The sequence below is a fragment of the Globicephala melas genome, chromosome 14 (assembly GCF_963455315.2).
Source record: "Globicephala melas chromosome 14, mGloMel1.2, whole genome shotgun sequence".
Taxonomy (NCBI): Eukaryota; Metazoa; Chordata; class Mammalia; order Artiodactyla; family Delphinidae; genus Globicephala; species Globicephala melas.
The window spans coordinates 58,936,352-58,952,068 of record NC_083327.1 but is presented as its reverse complement, the minus strand read 5'-3'; the positions used below and the strand labels follow the sequence as shown (position 1 = coordinate 58,952,068).

The 15,717-nt window shown below is 36.1% G+C and overlaps 1 pseudogene; it reads right to left on the bottom strand.

Moving 5' to 3' along the window:
* The window catches only part of LOC115851436 (ADP-ribosylhydrolase ARH3 pseudogene), a 39,784-nt pseudogene extending 29,621 nt beyond the window's left edge, over positions 1-10,163 (bottom strand).
* Between the last annotated feature and the right edge of the window lie 5,554 nt (positions 10,164-15,717).

Genomic DNA, 15,717 nt, shown 5'->3' with positions numbered 1-15,717 from the left:
TAAGAAAGCAATCCCCTTCACCACTGCAACAGAAAGAATAACATACCTAGGAATAAACCTACCTCAGGAGGTAAAAGACCTCTACTCAGAAAACTATAAGATACTGATGAAAGAAATCAAAGATGACACAAACAGGTGGAGAAATATACCATATTCTTGCATTGGAAAAATCAATATTGTGAAAATGACTATTCTACTCAAAGCAATCTACAGATTCAATGTAATCCTTATGAAGTCACCAATGGCATTTTTTACAAAACTAGAACAAAAAATCTTAAAATTTGTTTCGAGACACAAACGACCCTGAACAGCCAAAGCAATCTTGAAGGGAAAAAAACAAAGCTGGAGGAATCAGACTCCCTGACTTCAGATTATACTACAAAGCTACAGTAATCAAGAAAATATTGTACTGGCACAAAAACAGACATATAGATCAATGGAACAGGATAGAAAGCCCAGAGATAAACCCGGTGCACCTCTGGTCAACTAATCTATGAGAAAGGAGGCAAGGATATACAATGGAGAAAAGATAGTCTCTTCAATAAGTGGTGTGGGGAAAACTGGACAGCTACATGTAAAAGAATGAAATTAGAACACTCCCTTACACCATACACAAAGATAAACTCAAAATGGATTAAAGACCTAAATGTAAGACCAGACACTAGAAAACTCTTAGAGGAAAACATAGGAAGAACACTCTTTGACATAAATCAGCACAAGATCCTTTTGACCCACCTCCTAAAGTAATGGAAATAAAAACAAAAATAAACAAATGGGACCTAATTCAACTTAAAAGCTTTTGTACAGCAAAGGAAACTATAAACAAGAGGAGAAGACAACTCTCAGAATGGCAGAAAATATTTGCAAATGAATCAACAGACAAAGGATTAACCTCCAGAATATATAAACAGCTCATGCAGCTCAATATTAAAACACAAACAACCCAATCCAAAAATGGGCAGAAGACCTAAATAGACATTTCTCCAAAGAAGACATACAGATGGCCAAGAGGCACATGAAAAGCTGCTCAGCATCACTAATTGTTAGAGAAATGCAAATCAAAACTACAATGAAGTATCACCTCACATGGGTCAGAATGGGCATCATCAGAAAATCTACAGATAAATGCTGGAGAGGGTGTGGAGAAAAGGGAACCCTCTTGCACTGTTGATGGGAATGTAAATTGATACAGTCACTATGGAGAACAGTATGGAGGTTCCTTAAAAAACTAAAAATAGGGCTTCCCTGGTGGCACAGTGGTTGGGAGTCCGCCTGCCGATGCAGGGGACACGGGTGCGTGCTCCGGTCCGGGAGGATCCCACATGCCGCGGAGCGGCTGGGCCGGTGAGCCATGGCCGCTGAGCCTGTGCGTCCGGAGCCTGTGCTCCGCAACGGGAGAGGCCACAACATTGAGAGGTCCGCGTACCGCAAAAAAACAAACAAACAAACAAAAAAACTAAAAATAGAACTACCATATGATCCAGCAATCCCACTACTGGGCATATACCCAGAGAAAACCATAATTCAAAAAGAGACATGCACCCCAATGTTCATTGCAGCACTATTTACAATAGCCAGGTCATGGAAGCAACCTAAATGCCCACTGACAGATGAATGGGTAAAGAAGATGTGGTACATATATATACAATGGAATATTAATCAGTCATAAAAAGGAAAAAAACTGGGTCATTTATAGAGACGTGGAAGGACCTAGAGACTGTCATACAGAGTGAAGTAGTCAGAAAGAGAAAAACAAATATCGTATATTAACGCATATATGTGGAATCTAGAAAAATTGTACAGATGAACCGGTTTGCAAGGCAGAAATTGAGACACAGATGTAGAGAACAAGCGTATGGACACCAAGGGGGAAAGTGCGGTGGGGGGGGGTGGGGGGGGTGGGCGGATGAATTGGGAGAATGGGATTGACATATATACACTAATATGTATAAAATATATAATTAATAAGTACCTGCTGTATAAAATAAATAAATAAATAAAATTTAAAAAATAAAAGTGAAAAAATAAATAAATAAAATAAAAATCTATGGGTTCTCCTTCTAGCTTTATTTTTCCCTTTATTTTATTTATTGGAGAGCCCCAGTCACTTGTCCTGCCCAGTGTCTCATATGCTGGATATTGCTGACTGTAGGTCTATGGTGGTTTAAGTTCCTCTGTCCCCCGTGTTTGGGTGGTTGTACTCAGGAACTCGGTATACTCTGGTTAGATTTTTTCATTTTGCTAAAGATTGGTGCTTTGAAGGTTTTTTCAAGACATCAAATGCTTGGGTCTTCAAAGGTACATTATATGTTTGTCTTATTACTGTGAGAGCAAAGCCCAGCTCAGACTTGGTTATGAAACCAGTTACAAAACAGCTCCAGGGGTCCTGTGACAGCAATATATAGGCTCCTCAGACACAGGTCAGATCTTTTAGGTAACTCTGACCTGTCCCGCTGGCTGGCTGCCACAAAACAAATGATGTGAACAGTAAACAAGGATAAATACAGTAAAATAGCTGTCTTCAAGAAGATCCTACACCATTGGGATAGAAATGTTAAATTTACAGAATGATGTGGCAACTGTAATAACAGAGATAAACAGTGTTGTGGGGATACCTGCCTGAGGTTTCATCTCCTTTAACAGTGAATGAAGCATTCCCTAGGTCATGGGCAGAGGGATGTTTAGAGTGGTGGCTGACACCATGGATTTTGGTACAAGCTACTCTCTGGCTTCAAATTCCAGCAACTCCAGTTCAAGTCATCAAACCTCTGCTTGCCATGGCTTCTTTATCTATGAAATAGGGATAATAGAATAATAACAATAGATTATTGTAAGGATTAGCAAAATTAATGCATGTAAAACACTTAAATCAATGCCTATGATACCCTAGATATTTATTTTTATTTAAGTTACCATGAAAGCATGTGGATCTAATAAAATGTTCTAAGTTTCTGTTGAGATGCTAGACTACTAGATCCATACCAAAGACTCCTGTTTATTGGGAAAGCCTTCATCTTGGCCGCAAAAGGCATGAGTCTGGTGTAGATTTCTCCATACTATTATAGAATATCTAGACACAGGGCCAGCCCCATCCATAGGCAGAGTAAGAAGTTGCTGATTCAGAATTGTTTAAGGAACTTGTCCCTACTCCAAACAAACTCTCTTCCTACTTGCCCACTGGAATGGCTCTGTATTAAGAATTTCAGGATACACAGACTCATATGGCTGGGATGGGGTAATACCCCGAAATCATCACTGTGGCAGAGATTCATTGCTCAGATTAGTCATTTCTTATTCCTCAAGACCTTCTTTGAGTAATCAGATGCAGAAGTCAATTTGATTTTAGGAGGAGGACATGAGTGTTCTAGGGCTTGAAATGAGCCAGAAAAACAGATCCAGAGACTTCCCTCATGGCCTAGTGGTTAAGAATCCACCTGCCAATGCAGGGGACACGGGTTTGAGCCCTGGTCCAGGAAGGTCTCACATGCTGCGGAGCAACTAAGCCCATGCGCCACAACTACTGAGCCTGTGCTCTAGAGCTCACAAGCCACAACTACTGCGCCCATGTGCCACAACTACTGAAGTCCGTGTGCCTAGAGCCTGTGCTCCACAAGAGAAGACACTGCAATGAGAAGCCCACGCACCACAACGAAGAGTAGCCCCCACTCGCTGCAACTAGAGAAAGCCCACATGCAGCAATGAAGACCCAACAGAGCCCCCCCCAAAATAATAAATAAATAAAATTAATTTATTTAAAAATAAAATTTGCTTCCCTTCATGCCATCCCCTTCATATGTGTCCCATCATGTATCTAATGTCCCTTTGTACAGCTAGTAACTTTTTCCTTAGCAAAAACTATACTCAGAAAAAGCATCTGAAAGTAGATGCAAACTACTTATCCCTTGATTTTTAAGCCTTCTTTTAATTCTAGAGTGAAAGTTTTTACTTCTCATTAAAGAAATTCCAAGCATTTTGGAAGGAGTTAGGCTTGTTCTTACCTTGAAGTCTTCCTCATGACCTTGGTGGCATGGGCTGTGTTATCTGGGATATTCAAACTTAAAAAAAAAGAAATCTGTGTGTCTTGATGAGACAGGATATGTTCCATGGGTATTTAATCACTTAAGAAAGATGTCCATGCTTAAAAATAGAAACAACAATATGATCAACCTGAAGACAGGTCTCTCTGCCCTTGGAAGCTGTAGGCCTTGGCCTTGGGCTCTCACCTGCAGTACAAACGCTTGCAATTAGCTCTCAGTTTTCTCTGTTGCTTTGAGTTCCTCATATATCAAATAGCTTCACCAGAGTAAAAGAGAAAATCTGGTTTAGAGAGAACCCCACCCCCCAAAAAAGATTTAATCTAGTTTAGTCTTGTCCCCTGATTGGGGGAGGTGGTTAGGGAATGGGGAATCGAAAATAAGGAACTAAACCATGTTTGGACAAAAAAGGTTTTCTTATATAAACAAAAATGTATATATATGTATAACTGAATCACTTTGCTGTATAGCAGAAATTAACACAACTTTGTAAATCAACTATACTTCAATAAAAAATGTTTTCTGATTGTTTTGTTTTTTAGATCATAAAATCTACTAAAGAAAAATAGATGTTATTAGTGTCTGCTTTGGATTTTTTAACCTGGGTTAAACAAATTCTTAAACACAATTTTGAAATATTCTTTAAAAATTTCCATAGCCAATCATTTTACTGACATCTCCTAAAGACGGGGAAAATTTTTTGTGGCACCAATACCTAACAATTCTTGGAATTATTTTAATGATAATTAGCCATTCAAATGTTGGTAGTTATCTTTACATGGAACTCTTTGCTTAGTTCTTTCTTGTCTGTCAACAAGAAAATAATTTTTAAAATAAAAATGTCTACTTTTGATAGTCTATGTGTTTTGTTTAAACTCTTTTTAAAAAAGAGTAGGGCTTCTTCCTCAGTTCCCTGGCATCCTTTGGAGTGATGTTGAAATATACCATTTATTTTTCTCATTTGCTTTTAGGTATCTAAACTACTAATGAAGAGACAGTGACATGCTTGGAGCAAATCATTTTTAACACCTCCCCCATCAACAAAATTATCCCCAGTTGTAATCATGTAATGAAACAAAAACATGGTCAGAGAAAAAATGTAAGTAGTGAATTTTTCTTTTATTGAAATTTGTATATGTATTCATGCTATTTTAAAAAATTAAAAATAAAATAAATATTAAATTTCAAAATATGGGAAAATGTAATGAATTAAAATTTTTATACATTAACTGTATATTTATAAACTAATGTATTTTTTTGAAAAAGAAAAATATTAGTCAATTACAATAGTGCATATTAGTCAATTACAATAGTGAGTAATAAACAGCACATTTTCTGTTTTGGAAGCTTAACTTCTGTAAACTTGTAAATAATTGTATCAGAATTGACCTTTGAGTAATCATAAGGAACATAGTTAGATTTTTTAATCTATCTTTGCTTGGAGTTGATTAAAGAACAATTTTATTAATTTTATCTTTGGAAAGTGTCTTTCACATAAAGAAACAAATATACAAAAGGGAAAATTCTTAACCATAAGGGTAAGTGTGACAAAGAATCATAAAAATCCCAATTCACAATAAATTCCAGAAACTGCAGTTCTGCTTTTGTTTCTTTAGAATCAGGTTTAGAGGCTTTCATATGTTTCCACAGGTTGAAATTTTTAAATATAAATAAAAACTCTAAGTGAATACACAGAATGACAGAATTAAAGTAATTCAAGTTCTATTTCTTCCTCTTAGCCATCACCATCCTCTCATCATTTATTTCTAATCCAGTGCTTTAAAAACAAGAGTACATAGTATCACAGGAATTGTGAACACAAACTGTGCCCAAACTGAGCTAGAAGGATTTGGAACCCTTAAGAAATTGCTCTAAAAATGAATGTGTGGTTTTGTTTTTTTTTTACATCTTTATTGGAGTATAATTGCTTTACAATGGTGTGTTAGTTCCTGCTTTATAACAAAGTGAATCAGTTATACATATACATATGTTCCTATATCTCTTCCCTCTTGCGTCTCCCTCCCTCCCACCTTCCCTATCCCACCCCTCCAGGTGGTCACAAAGCGCTGACTCTCTGTGTCTTCGGACTGGACTATAAAACTGGAAGTTTTCCAAATGAACTTTTACGTAGAAAATTATGTTTATCAAAGAATAAGTAATTAAAATGTGCTAATTTGAAGCTCACACATGTATGTAATTACAACTGAACAGTAACCGTATCAATTGTTTAAATTTAGACAAAAGATTTTTTTTGAGGAGTACTTTATAGCTAACTTTATTTAGGATTGCTAGCAAGTGGTGACAATAAAAACCAGATCGACTAAAAGTTGATTGTATTATTATTTTTAAATTTTCTAAGGGCAGCACAGCCCTGTCTGCCTTCCCTCAAAGCAGACTACTCCCACCACCCTGGTTTTTATACGCCACTGAGGAAAGAATAATAAGTAGAGATTAATCTGCATTTTGTTCTTACGATTGCTATATAAGAGAATAATGATAATATTTGTTTAAAACTATTAAGTGTTCAATAATACTACTATTGTTTCTAATGTTTTTTCATATTTGTGCTCAGTGGACTTAATGGTAATAGATTAGTGCTAAATCAGAGAGTAACAGGTCAAAATTTTGACACTTCTTAGAAATAATTGAATATTATCACATGACCATTAGAAAATGTCTTAATGGTGTATGGAGGGTTAACAAATAGTAAGCACCCAATAAACACAGTTGAATAAATGAATTGTGTAAACATACTGCTGCCAACAGTGATGGAAAAGGTAGATAAGGTAGATAAAGGTAGATAAAGGACATCTCATGCAGGCTAAGGTTTGTAAACTCATCCAAACTTCCTGTCTCTTGATTTTTCTTTAGTGAACACAGATGAACCTTTTCTTCATTCTGCATCACATGCAGAAGGTCAGATCAAAAATGTATGTAGTGGTGGGAACCTACAAGATGGCAGAGGAGTAAGATGGGGAGGTCACCTTCCTCCCTACAAATACATCAAAAATACATCTACATGTGGAACAGCTTCTACAGAACACCCACTGAACACTGGCAGAAGATCTCAGAATTCCCGAAAGACAAGAAAATCCCCACGTACATAGGTAGGGCAAAAGAAAAAACAGAGATAAAAGAGTACAGATGGAACCTGCACGTCTGGAATGGAGCTGTGAAGGAGGAAAAGTTTCCACACACTAGGAAGCCCCTTCACTATTGGAGACAGGGAGTGGGTGGGGAGGAAGCTTCGGAGCCACGGAAGACAGCGCAGCAACAGGGGTGCAGAGGGCAAAGTGGAGAGATTCCCACACAGAGGATCACTGCCGACCAGCACTCACCAGCCTGAGAGGCTTGTTTGCTCACCCACCAGGGTGTGGGGGCTGGGAGCTGAGGCTTAGGCTTTGAAGATTTTCAATTACAGTTTCAATTTCATTACTTGCGATTGGTCTGTTCATATTGGTCTGTTCATATTTTCTATTTCTTCCTGGTTCAGTCTTGGTATGTTATAGCTTTCTAAGAATTTGTCCATTTCTTCCAGGTTGTCCATTTTATTGGCATAGAGTTGCTTGTAGTAGTCTCTTATGATGCTTTGTATTTCTGTGGTGTCTGTTGTAACTTCTTCTTTTTCATTTCTAATTTTATTGATTTGAGTCCTCTCCTTCTTTTCTTGATGAATCTGGCTAAAGGTTTATCAGTTTTGTTTATCTTCTCAAAGAACCAGCTTTTAGTTTTATTGATCTTTGTTTCTATTTCATTTATATGTGCTCTGATCCTTACGATTTCTTTCCTTCTACTAACTTTGGGTTTTGTTTGTTCTTGGTTTTGCGGTGCTGAATTCTCTTAGCTTTTGCTTGTCTGTAAAGCTTTTGATTTCTCTGTCAAATCTGAAAGGATCCTTGCCGCGTGGATGAAATGAAATTGAAATTGAAATTGAAAGAAATTTCAAAGAAATGAAATTGAGTTATTTTTAGTGAGGTGAATGGACCTAGAGTCTGTCATACAGAGTGAAGTAAGTCAGAAAGAGAAAAACAAATACTGTATGCTAACACATATATATGGAATCTATGAAGTCCTTTTTTGATCTAAATTCTAATTACTTTCTTATAAAATAAATTTCTTTGTAGAAAAAGCCATATTTATTGAATAATTCTTTTCCATCTTAAATTTAAATTATTTGTGTTGTATATTATGTAATTACAAAGGAAAATGTGAATCTCTGAACTTTAAGTTTCCATTTTAAGTCCTTTCTTTTGTTTATTAATTTAAGGTCTGTAAAACCTGACCATAGCGTATATTTGGTATTACTGATAGAGTATGCTTTAAGCCATTTTGATTCTTTAGGTCTCACTACTTCATTTCAAATCCATCTATTACTCACTGACTTAATGATTTCCATTGCTCAGCATAGGCTGATGCATTGTTAACTTTCCTTTTGGAATTTAAAATCTGGGGAGAAAGATTTCATTTTAAAATAGCAATTCAAGAAAATTCCATGGTTAATCCTGTAGTGGAGGGACAATTGAATGTAGAGTTTCAGCATAAGTTGGGGTTGTCCACAAAATACTCTAAGGGGGAGGTAGAAATTGAAATATGTATTCAAATCTGGGTTGATGTGAAATAATAGAGTGGTAATAACAAGAAATGTGGAATTCTAGGACTTCCCTGGTGGCACAGTGGTTAAGAATCTGCCTGCCAATGCAGGGGACACGGGTTCGAACCCTGGTCCGGGAAGATCCCACTTGCTGTGGAGCAACTAAGCCCATGCATCACAACTACTGAAGCCTGCTTGCCTAGAGCCTGTGCTCCACAAGAGAAGCCACTGCAATGAGAAGCCCAAGCACCACAACGAAGAGTAACCCCCGCTCGCCACAACTAGAGAAAGCCTGCGTGCAGCAACGAAGACCCAATGCAGCCAAAATAAATAACTTAATTGATTAATTTTAAAAGATTGAGGAATTCTAGTTGGAGAGAGGTAGACAGTGTGTGAACAAAATGAGGATGTGACACCTGCATGGGAATTCCGAGAGCAGTGATCTGATTAAAGAAGATTGCTGAAGTGGAGAAGAGAATATCGGATGGCAAAATGAGCCAGATGTTGGACATTTTGTATACTAGAACCAGAAATTTGAGTCTGATATAAAAGGAGTCATTTTTAGTTACTTAAAGGAAATCCAGGCTGAAAGGAATCAATATAAACGATAGTGAGCAGTGAGAAAAGGCTAAATGCAGGCAAATCAGAGTAATCCAGGCATGAAGTGTTCTTCAATCAGTAACCCAGGCTGACTGTGGCTGTGAGAAAAGGGAGGAAAATAGATATTAATCATACATAAAGAGATTGATGACATAGAGGATATTAAAAATAAGGGAGAGAAAATAAAGATGACTACATTTTCAAGCCTGAATAACCATGAAAATGGTGAAAAGCCAACTGAAATAAATCCTAGTCTTAAATATTCTAAAAATATTATACACTGAGTGGACTTATTAGTAAGAATTTAGTTATTAAACATGGGGCTTGTCCTGGACTGCTGGAATTAAATTTTACAGTTCCATTTTTTTCTGAATTAAACACTCAAATAAATGCAGAAATTCTCTTTGGATTTATTATGAGCTCTAGCAAAATAGACTATTGATTAGGCATAAATTATTCTTGTCTTTAAAAATAAACAATGGCAGAATGCCATGATTATGAAAAACGATCATGATGCTTCACCAAATCAAAACTGGATGAGAGTGACTTACAGAATGTAACTTTTTTGGGTGAAACACAGAAATAACTGGTTGGTCTTATCCTCACAAGTAATTGTTAAAATAGCATTAAATTGTATCAGTAAGTGAATAATAATTCATAAAATTAAATATAGAATATTACAATTTATGGTCATTTGGATCTACCATATTGTATCTGAGTGCTATCTAAATCCATGTTTATGAAAATAAGCGTTCTAATTAGGATTTTACCTTTAGTGATCAATATTTATATACACTGATTGTTTTACAAAATTTATTGTCTGTTTAATCCCCTGATAATTTTCAAAGTGGCACAGTTAACCATTCCATTTTTTGTTATTTTTTTGTTTACTGAACTTATTTTCAAAATAATTTTACAATATAAATTATAAATGAAGATTTAGCTAATTTATGGTATTTTTATCCATATCAATTTTTACCTAAGTCATTGTGGGTATTTGGTTTTTTTAAATTATGCTGTAACTGTTATTTCTCTAAGAAAAATGTCCTTTGATCCCATTTTGTACATCTAAATTTGGGTTAGGAAAAGAATTGTGTGCAGATTTGATCTTCATTTTATTTTTTATTAATTACTTATCGAGACTATTTTTCTGAGTTAAAATGGCAGAGTAGTACAGTCTTAAAATATTGAGATCAAAACTTTCTACTTCACATAATGAGACATCCAGAGCAGGGCCAGCAACAGTGGGAAACATGTGAATTTTCTTGAACGTGTCTGGAATAGCAGCCTGCTTCCACTGAACTAAGAATGAGTAATTTCTTCAGTAGCAAAAGTCACCGCATTTGTCTGATTTTTAATTTTCAAATATTTCCTCATTTTTAAGGAACATCCAAATACTCTTAATCTGCCAACAATATGAGAGCAATGAGCTCTCTTACAAAACTCACATGATGCTATCATTTCTAACAGAAACTTTGTCTTAATTGTCTACGATTGTGTTACACCTTCTCCATAATGACATGTTTTCCTTACCTAAAACATGGTGATTTCTGGGGCTATTTCCACTGCTAACTGTCGAATGAGCTCTGAATTCTGCGGGACCAGGAAAAATGCAAAAGCAAGTCCATAGATTTCACCACTTAAAAGCAACTGGACATGGTTCACACTACAGTAAAATGCTTTGGAAATCTCTGCCCTGCCTTCTGAACACCTTCTAGCAAGCACAATGCTGCCTATGACTTTTGTTCTCTCAATTATTCGTTACTTGCAAAACTTCTTGAACGTATTTCTTGTCTTTGAGACATAACAAGAGAATATAATGTTTCTCTAGGATGAAGAAATTGGTAACATGATGGATGAAACTTCAGGAACATTACACTAGCTGGTTGTTTAAGCTTTAATAAAAAACACACTTGGGTCTTCCTTGCTAGATTTGAAACTTAACATGAATTGGTCTGCAAGGAAATCTAAGTACCATTTTTTGGTACGTTTGGATTTTTACCGGTATCAATTGCTCAGAAAAATTGATATTTTGTAATTGCTTGCTATTGAAGAGTTTTCTAAAATCCTAGAATTAAAAAAAAAAAACTTGTTTCTGAGGCTTTAACATAGTACTTTTCAAATCTGATCCATATTTAAATCATTTCTCATATATTTTTAAAAAATTGTTTATTGCATCAAATACTGTTGTCTCATAAGCTATTTAACATATATTACAAGTATCATATTTTAATCCACCTGAAACAGTCCCTCTGTAACTCTAGTTGGAATAATTTCTTGAGCTAGTCAAAAGTCTGGAGTTGAGACAACCAAAATGAAATGTACTAAATAAAGTATTAAGTCCAAATATAAGCAACTAAAATAAAGACTTTTTGTAATTGAAAAAAAAAAAAGGCTTTTAGTTCTAGTCTCCAGATCAAGCCTTTTGACGTATCTCAACAACTAGACCTGTGATTTAGTCAATAATCATGGTATTATTATGGGAGCCCTGAAATGTCATATAAAACATGGTTCTAGAGGGCAGGTAGGATGATCATTAGGTACAAAATCAGGCACGAGAACCAAACTTGGGCATTAAAACTTAATTGTTTTCCATTTTCACCCCAAGAGACATTTGAACAATGACACTTCTTTGTTTGGTAGACTTATACATTAAGCCTTATTGGACTTTCACATGACTATTATTTTATTTAATGACATTTCATACAGAGATCATAAGCAATTTAAATAAATGAAAGAACAAAGAAAATGTATTCATTTTAAATTATTCCTATCGGGTTCAAAATTATTAAAGATAATTAGGTGATCATTTATTTTATCCAGATAAACATACTTGTTCCTTAAAAAATACTTTATTTTAATGTATAAAGAAAAAAGAGATTATATTCATCTCATTAGATGATAATGAAAGTATTGTTCGCCAACTAAGCTCATTTCTGAGACACTTGTGATTTCTTTCCTGATCAGTCTGTCATACCAAAGAAGGATTATCGTGGCAGCAATTTGAGATTTACTCTGTCAGATCAGCTATTGATGACTTGAGACCACCCTTATCTGAGGTAGAAAATGGAGTTTTTGTTGAGAGAAAACATGTTTATTATTTTTTAAGCCATCTCACCTTTCTATTTGACACAAATAAGAGTGGTGGATATGACTCTAATGAACGAGAGTTCATTTTAAAGTACTGTTCATGTACACTTGTTTTATATATTTTTGGTCCCAAGGAGTTTTGATTCCACTGATTATATCGAAAAAAGGTCAAAGTAAAAACTCACCAAACATTTTCCCACCAAACATTAAAAAGAGAAACTTGTACTGAGAACTAGGAAGATACAATAAACAAGTAAAGTGTGTGATTTTTCAAATTATATACAGCAGCAGACTGGATCTGCTACTCAAACATTTTGGAAATTTCCCTCCTCTTTATTTAAATGTCGTTTTATTTCCAAAAGTTTTGAACAAGAGTAGTATGTAAGTGTCACCATGTAATATGTTCTTCAAATGCATTTTCACCTTCTTTCATCTGATCAATAATGACTCTCATATATTTAATCTGGTATAGCCCAAGTTATTCCATATTAACAATTTAGTAACTAGGTAAAATGGTTCAAGTTTGACTGTATCTTCCCCCACCTACAGGTCATTGTTTAAATGTCTGGTTGGGGTTTTCAAATTAGCCAATTCTATACTCAGTATTTATATTTAGCCCTTATTATTTTTGAGGAAGGCGTAGTTCCCACCCCTTCCTCAACCATCTTCAATCTAGCTTCTGTCTCCACAACTTTACTGGGTCTATACTGACTTTTCAATTTCTTCCACAATCTTCACTTTGCAATTGCCACATAAAATAGAGTTTTCTTTTTTAAACTATCATCTTACTAGCTCTGTTTGCCACATATAGACACTGATAATGACAGCCCTTTTTAAAACCCTCCACCCCATTTATTACCCTTATGCTGCACATTCCTGGTTCTCTCAATAATGTGATGCCTGTGGATCTTCCCCCTCCATTGTGAGATCCCCATTCTATGCCTGCCCCATCAATGTCTGTGTTCCCAGTATTCTATCTTCCACCTGGTGCTCCACATGGGTGATCTCATCTTCTACTTGTCTGCTACTGATTTCCAAAAGTATGTCACCAGTTCAGATCTTTCCCCATCTCTTCTCTTTGGAACTTCCCTCAATGTAAATCTCCAAGACCTCAATTCAACACATCCCAAACTACTCACCATCTTCATTAGCTAGGGTCCCCAAGGAAATTGCTGATACACTTGACATAGCATAATTTAAGGAGAGTTGATACTGCTTACAAGTGTGTCGCTATAGGGGAACCAACAAAGACAGTCCAGTAAAACAGAGCTTACCATCCTGGGCCAAAGGAATAAGGGAAGGAAAAGTTAACAAAATAATGAAATCTGAAAGGAAAAAAACTGTGCAATGATAAGAACATTGATGTCTATTTAGAATCCATACAGGTCAGCACTATGGGAGAGAAGGAAGGGTAGGGAATAGATTTGGAGGAGCAAACAGAAGATACCCAGCACGATACATGCCTTTTGCTTCTTAGCATCCATTCTTATCCTTTGTTGGGTGAAAAGTGTGAAACACCAACACAGGGAATTCAAGAAGTCCTACCAAGTTACTGTACAATTGCAAAGTATAATCAGTTTGGTCATAATTCCATGTGAATCCTAGAATATTAGCCGTAACATGTTCTTCACATATTGTTGTGAGTAAAGAAAGGATAAAATAAACAGATAACCACAAATAGAGTGTGCAGGAGTGTCTCACAGAATCCAATAGCAGGAATATAGCTAAGTCTCCAGAAGGAATCAAAGTAGAAACTGGGAGGCTCTTGGGAGTCAGAGGACTGCTCTTTCCACCTCTTCTCACTGTTTCTCTCAGTACACCTACTTTCTTCTATATTCTTCTTTTCTTTTGGTTGCAATTCTATCCACCTAACAAAAAATGACCACACCATACATACCAGACTTATACACCTCCTGTGTTTAAGAGACTTATTCAGATGGAGACCTAACTCTTTTAGTCTCAGTTGATATTTCCTGAAAGAGACAATATGACTACCCCAGCTTAGGTCCATATATCCACCTCTGAACAAATGAGCTATGTCCAGGGACACCTGCTTTGAGACCATGTGCCAGAGAAGAGGAACTGGGAAGATAACCCAAGAATGTCTATTATAGCATTAACTCTAAAACCAGAAACTAGGTTTCATATATTCTTGCCTCCCTTAGAAAAGAAACCCCTGTTTGGGGTTTATAAAAATACTCAAAAATGTTGGTTGATTTTAATTTTCATCAGCTTTCTATTCTTAGTGGAGAAGGAAATATTTCATACTTGAGGATTGTGACACAATTATTCCCCTAAGATTCACTTCTCCATTTTGAGTAATTCCAGTGTTTTTTTTTCCCCCCTGTGTCCTTCCTACTTGTATTTTCCTAGTCTCTAAGAATACTTTTTAAATTTTTGGTAATGGTTTCATTTGTCTCACCAGAAAAGAACTAAGGGGACTTCCCTGGTGGCGCAGTGGTTAAGAATCTGCCTGCCAATGCAGGAGACATGGGTTTGATCCCTGGTCCAGGAAGATCCCACATGCCACAGAGCACCTAAGCCCATATGCCACACTACTGAGCCTGCGCTCTAGAGCCCACGAGCCACAACTACTGAGCCCATGTTCCACAGCTACCGAAGCCCACGCGCCAAGAGTCTGTGCTCCACAACAAGAGAAGCCACTGCAATGAGAAGCCCACGCACCGCAACAAAGAGTAGCCCCCGCTTGCCACAACTAGAGAAAGCCCACGCACAGCAACGAAGACCCAATGCAGCCAAAAATTAATTAATTCATCAATTTATTAATTAAAAATAATAGTAATAAATTTACATTAAAAAAAAAAGAAAAGAACTAGGGAGTATGCATGGTGTTCTGGTTATAATTTCACCACAACGGACCAATGCAAAATATAAAGGAATTGCTTTTCATTACCTACACAGTTCCTCACATTGTGCTTAACTTTGTAACCATATAAACTTCTGAGGCTCTCTAGAGAATTTTCTCCTATGTTTGAACATGCCCTAATTTTATTTTTGTAGTGGTTTATTGCCATCTCCAAGTAACTGAAGAAGAATTAAATTAAATAATTTATACCCCAAGGATAAAAAGAACCACACACTGACCCATACACACAAAAACACACAATAAATTTAAAAATTCTCAGCAATAATATTGTCAGTGATATTGTTGGTATTGCTATTCTGAGGCTGTTATGTGGGTAATATGTAAAAGCAAATTAGTCATTAGCAAATTAGATCATATTCTACTTCTAACAAACTCTTGAGCACCAGGAATTTCAGCCTGAGAGAAAAAAGATACACATTTACCAGAGAGAATAAAATCCTGTAGTCCTGTGGAAACATCAGTATAAACTTAAATTTCATCTTTTGTATATGTGTGCATGTGTGTGTTGTATGTAA